The following is a 7,022-nucleotide window of genomic DNA, read 5'->3' on the forward strand; positions in this document are numbered from 1 at the left end:
ATGGTGGTATGTGCCTGCAATTCCAGCACTGACCAGACAGATCACTGCAAGCCCAAGGCTAATCAGGCCTGTATATACAGTAAGCTACAGACCAGAGCTATATACACTGAGACTTTATCCTGAAAGGAAAATAAAAATAGATCTTATTCGTAATTAGTAAAATAACAGGATTAGAAAGAGATTTATTATCTGGTTAGTGGTCCAGGCCTTTAATCCCACCACTTGGGAGGCAGAGGCAGGTAGATCTCTCTAAGTTCAAGGCCAGCTTGATCTATAGAGTGACTTCCAGGATAACCAGGGCTACACAGAGAAATTCTATATCAAAAACCATAAAGAGGGGGAGAGGGTGTTGAGGAGTCTTGTATCCCAGCCTTGGGTTTAATCTGTAGCTGAGGATATCTGCCACTGTGCTTAATTTATGCAAATGTGTGTAATGCTGGAGATGTCGTCCAGACTGTGCACTAGGCCAGCACTCTACAGACCTATGTCCTGGGGAGGGGGGGGGCAGTGATATAGCTAAGTGTGAGAGTGCTTGCCAAAAGAGCCTGATTTCAGAACCAAACTCCAGAGTTGTCATCTGACCTCTACCACACTCAAGGTAGGCACACACACACACACACACACACACACACACACACACACACACACACACACACACACGGATAGTTAAGAAACAAAACTGTAGGAAGGAATGCCTTTAAGCTGATACTATGTAAAAAGCTCTATCATTCCAAAAAAAGAAAAGTCTCCCAGAAAGTGGAGACTATTTCATAGTGAGGAACAGACACGCTGCCCCATTTTCCTGTTTATATTTAGAATGGTGCTGTTCTATATCCTAACCACTGGAGCAAAACTCCATGAGCCAGAAGAAGCACTCAGTATCTGAACATTTTATGATTTGTTTTAAAAAATGGCAAACCTTAATAAATCCAGAATGAGGTCACTAGACACAATAAAGGCAGCAAGATAATACCAGTTGTCACAGTTTTACACCAGTCAACGGAAACACCGGAAGATAACCTCCTACAGAGTGTCTGATCTGCACCAGTTACCTTGAGATTGCAATGAGATGCACTAGATCTCTAGAAAAGGAGCAGCTCTGCTTCGGTGTCAGTGTGCTAGTGTGCTGCTTCAGGGGAAGGAGGCAAATAGAGTTGGATGAACAGTGGTTATTGTAGAAAAAGGGAAGCAATGCTTTCACACTAGGGAAAATGTTAAATCTAAAGCAACATTTTACAACTCGAGAGAGTAAGACCTTCTAACAGACCTGGAGGTACTCACCAGCAGAAAACATGGGAAGGCAGGTTACACAGTGGAAGAATCTATATATAGTGCAAATCAAGACCACAAGGGAATAACAACTTTATACCCAACCACTTGCCCAAAAAGTTTGAAGCCTAAGCAGTGGCAGCTGTTTGTGAACAGTGGTTTGACTCTTGGTCAGTTTGTGGGGTACCTTTTAAAGTTGTGCTTTTCATACATCCTGTACTCTAGAAGTTTCACTACATCCACAAGAAAAGCTTACATATGCGTTAAGATAAACTTAAACTCTAGAAAAAACCTGAGTCCTCACTGAAGAGGTAGTGGGTAGAATGAGTTCCGTGCAGAGTGCATAATAGGAGCTGGAGAGCAGCTCAGTAGAGGACACTTAGCTGGCATGCCCCAGTGCAGGGAGAAGGGTATGAAAATGCACTTCTTACAAATAGTAATAAAGTTTATCTGTAGAGAAGGGTGCCAGTGCGACACTGAAGCACTGTCCTTAGATGAGAGGCAGCGGGGTTGGGGAGTGGCGGTGGCAGCCCCAGCTTTTGAGCTAGCAGGTTCAAGACCTGCTAGTCTTTTTTTGTTGATAAGCCAAAGCAGGCTTTTGAACCAGTGCAAAGTATCATGAACCAAAGATTATGATTAATCCTGTTTTGTTTACCTGAAGATGAGTAGTAAAAAGGAAAATGTTAATTATCAAGCTGTTTGATGACCTCATTTTGAAATTGGGTGATGCTTAAGAAAAAATCCTGAATCAGCTTACGCGTTACTTTTATTTTTGATAAAATTCTAGTCCTCCAGTTTCACTGTGCTAAATAGTAAAAGAAATTACTTCTGCTATTTCTAGTTCTTCCTGTGCTGATGTGCAGTTTCTGTGTCCCTTAATTTTTCGAGCTGTTCACTTGTATTGCATGAATGTTTCCTTTACTCCAAGAATACAATGCAAGAGCCCCATTTTCCTGTTGTAAAGATAATTTATACAAATCTGATAATGGCTAGAATTCTTGTATAGAATTTCTAGATAATTTAACTGAATATTCTTTGGATTTTTAGGAAAGGATCGATGTACTTGATCCTTTTTTATACTAGCTTCTTAGATTTATGCTTTTCCTCTTTTAATGTGTGGATATTAAGGTTATTCAGAAAGATGGAGAGATGGCTCAGCAGTTAAGAATATTTGTTACTTTTAAAGATCTAGGTTCGATTCTCAAATCTCACATAGTGTCTCTGTAATTCCCAGGTACACATCCATATATACAAAATAAATCTTTTAAAAAATGTTTTTTAAGATCAAGTGGAATGAGGAATGTGGAGATGAGATAAATAGAATATAATCAATGAAAGACCTTTACAACTAAAAACCTGAGAGCTTCCAATGATCACTAACAATCTGTAATGTTAAAAGGGGGCAGTGCTTGCTATCAGGAGGGAAGAAGGGCCATCAGTATAGATACCAGGAACATGGAAAGATTTAGGTAGGTAGGTAGGTAGGTAGGTAGGTAGGTAGGTAGGTAGGTAGATAGATAATATAGAATAGTGTGTATATATATATATATGCATATACATATATATACATATATACATATATATGTATATATGTTGTTCTATGCTCACAAACTGGCCAGTTCCTTAAAAGTTCCTATCCTGGTTTGTTTACTACTGTGATGAACACCATGACCAAAGGCAACTTGGGGCAGGGGATGGTTTGGCTTATAAGTCCCAGATCATAATCCATCACTGACTGAAGGGAGTCAGTCAGGTCCAGAACTGAAGAAGAAACAATGGAGGAGCTGCCTTGTTCCCTCTGGATTGCTCGGTTTTACCCAAGACCACCTGCGCAAGGGTGGCACTGACAACAATGTGATGGGGGCTGGGATCTCCTACACCATTAATTAAGAAAATGTCACATACACTTTCCTACTGGCTTATCTGATGAAGACATTTTCTCAACTGAGGTTCCCTCTCCCCAGATGATGTTGATTTGTGTCAAGTTGATGAAAACCCAGCCACAGGAACAAGCTCTTAAGGTCATAGGTAGAACTGGGGTTTATACATTAAAGAGAATGTATAATTACCTTCCAGGAAAAGGAAAAGTCCTGTTAAGTAAGCTAGTGAATCCGAACACTTAAAACAGAAATTAAACTTAAGGGGTTTTTTTGGTTTTTGGTTTTTTGGGGGTTTTTTTTGTTTTTGGTTTTGTTTTGTTTTGTTTTGTTTTGTTTTTTGCAATCTCTTGTACAATGTAATGGCAGAATGAATGCTTGCTTTTATGCTTTTTTTTTTTTTTTTTGAGATTTCAAAACTATGGCTATTTTGTGTGCACATATGTATGTGTACCTGTCTTGGATTTTACTGCTGTGAACAGACACCATGAGCAAGGTAACTTTTATAAGGACAATTATTTAATTGGAGCTGGCTTAGGTTCAGAGATTCAATCAAGATGGGAGCTTGACAGTGTCCAGGCAGGCATGATACAGACTGACCTGAGAGTTCTGCATTTTCATCTGAAGGCTGCTAGCAGAATACTGGTTTCCAGGCAGCTAGGATGAGGATCTTAAAATCCACACCCACAGTGACACACCTACTTCAACAAGGCTAAACTTACTCCAAAAGGGCCACACATCTTAATATTGCCACTCCCTGGGCCCACCATGTACAAACCATAGCACCTCATGCCAGCCTACTACCTACAGAGGTCAAGGGAGGGCATCGGGTGCTCTGCAACTGGAATTACAGGGAACCAAATTCAAGTTCCGTGTAAGAGCTGCAAGTGTTCTTAGCCATTGAAACATCTCTCCAGCCCTGAAAGAATGATTTCTAAATGTATCCTATCAAATACATTGTGAGATATCAGACAGGTTGTGCTTCTCATAAATGCCAGTGCAAAAGTCTTTAACAAAAACGTTAACCAGAAAAAAAAAATGTATTTTAAGAACTATATACAATAATCTGGCGGGATTTATTCTTGGTCTACAGGACTAGTTGTATATCCGATAGCACATCAACCTAAGAAAATCATCATCATGGCGATATAGATAGAAAAATCTAACAACCATTCATGGTCAAAAAAAAAAAAACAAACAGAAAAATAAAGGAACTTTATAGATTAAAAAGAAAAGGAAAAATATATCCCAAGCCTACCTAATATATTAAGTGATGAGAAAAAAAAAAAAGGATACTTAATCCCTGAAGCACAATGAGGTAAAAATGCTTCCCCTTTCCATACTATTTCATATTGCTCATTTATTAGACTCAGAAAAGCCAATCAGAATGGGAAAGAAGAGAACCTGTATTCATTTGCATTTTGCTATCTAGAAAATCTAACAGAATTAACATAACTGATAACTAGAAGCAACTGTTAAGATTAAAGTATATAAACACGTCAGTATTCATGCCAACATGAACAGTTCGAGTAAGGAATTAAGTTTGCTTTACCTTCAAAAAGGGTACTTGTTTGTAGGTCTAAGTAAAGTAAATAACATTGATGTCAGGAAAAACTAAGACAAGAAATCAAAGCTAGATGGAACAGAGCTGGTCCATGTTCACTGATGCAGACTTAGTCTCTTCTCCGTTCTGGCTGGTAAATTCAGTGCAGTCCCAGGAATCCCAGCAAATTATGTTTGATTTAAATGATTTAATATGATTTAAAAGGTCCAGAATTACTTTTTTTAAAACTGCAAGGTGAAAATTGACACAGACTCCAAAATTTAACCACACTGATTCTATAATGAAGACCTGACACTGGTGAAAGACTATCTCCGATAGAACGGTTCATAAATACGCCAGCGTAACAAAATAAACTGATCTCAAGAGATGAAGGGCCTTCTCAACCAGCAGGGGAGAAGTGACTAGGCATTCAAACAGCAAGTAGACACATAAACCTTGAACTTTCATAAAACAAAGCAGACTTACAGATGAGACTTCCAGAATACTGTAAGATAATTTTGAGTTGATGGGCTGACAACATAGTTCAGTTGGTAGAACACCTGCCCTTTCTATCCCCAGCCACGTTCCTAGACTTGATGGTATACACCTGCAATCTCAAAACTCAGAAGGCGGAGTTAGGAGGAGCAAGAATTCAAGATAGTCCTCAGATACATAGTAAGTTTAAGGCCAGCCAACAAGGATTACATGACACTGCCGTACACATATACATGGAGGGAGGGGAGGAATAGGTAAAATTCTGAATGAAGGTTTGAAAATTTTACATGTGAAAATGGTTAATGTCTTCAGGGAGTATACAGATAACCAGATGAAGGAAGGAAATGTTTTCAGGTCCCGGAAAGAGCAACAGAGATGTAAGCAAAACAGATGAGAAATTCAGCATGAGAACTGAGAATGTTTTTGTTTGTTTTGAAATAGGATCTTACTATGTAGCCATGACTGACCTGGAACTCACTACATAAAAGAAGCTGGTTTCAAACTCCCAAGTGCTGGGATTAAAGACATGCTTTAAAACAAAAAATAAAAGCATATCACAACTTACAAGAGTAAATAAGAGACCAAATCTAGGAATCCATGGGTTGGAAGGATCTGAAGTAACTGAAAACACAGAGGATGTGTGTAATTACAGGAAAAAAAATGATACTACAGAAAAAAACAACTGCAAGGGGCATTTAGAACCGGCAGTTGGCCAGAGAACTCCATTATACATTGTACAAAAGTACAAAAGAAACAACGGGAAAGAAATAAGAAAACAGTATCAAGTCACAGAAGCAAATGTATCCAGAATAACATCAGACCCTCTCAACAAAAATCCTGAAAGTCAGGAAAGCATGGAATAATAGGTTTTAAGTCCAGCAGGGAAATAACTGCCAACCTGTCAAAACTGCTTTTTAAAACTGATGGGAAAATACCATCATTTCAAACAAGGACAAATAGTAGCAATTCATGACCACTAAGCCAGCAGCACTACAGAGTATACTTGGAGAATCACAGAAGGTGAAGAAACATAGACTAGCCAAGCAAACAGTAAAAAGTAAATTTCGTGAGAGAAATACGTAGGCAAAGGAGAACTAAGGAACAGTCCATTGTGTCCAATACAGCAAGTAAGAAAACTCCTAGTCTGAACTGGGGGAAATGAACATCCCACCTACAACATTTATAGGAATTAGTATGCCTCTCTCAATAATAGCCTGAATTGGTAGGAGTGATGATGCCCGCAGTCCCACTACTCAAGAAGTTAAGGTTGAAAGGTAGGCACAACTTTGAAACTAGCCCAGACTACTAGCCTCAGCACCAGAATGAGAACCTTGACAAATAAATAAATAAATAAATAAATAAATAAATAAATAAATAAATAAATAAATAAATAAAATAAATAGTAAATAATAATGATTTTAGTAATTACCTAAAGTAAATTATCTTCAATTCTCAGTTCAAAGAGGTAGACTAGTTGATTGGACTGAAAAACAAGAACGAACTGTCTTTTGTCTCCAAGAACAAACCTGTGTGGTACCACTCAGTTTACGAAGTGAATAGGACACTGTTATTCTGATAACTGCTAAAGTAGATGTCAAATCAAAACTAGAAGAGACTGAGATGCTACTTATTAATAAAAAGATTACTCACTTAACTACAGATTAATAAAAAGTATATAAAATGTAACAATCGGGCTGGAGAGATGGCTCTTTGGACGTCCTGACTGAGTTCAAGTCCCAGCAACCACATGGTGGCTCACAACCATCTGTAATAAGATTTGATGCCCTCTTCTGGTGTGTCTGAAGACAGCTACAATGTACTTATATATAATAAATAAA

The sequence above is a fragment of the Rattus rattus genome, chromosome 2 (assembly GCF_011064425.1).
Source record: "Rattus rattus isolate New Zealand chromosome 2, Rrattus_CSIRO_v1, whole genome shotgun sequence".
Lineage (NCBI taxonomy): Eukaryota > Metazoa > Chordata > Mammalia > Rodentia > Muridae > Rattus > Rattus rattus.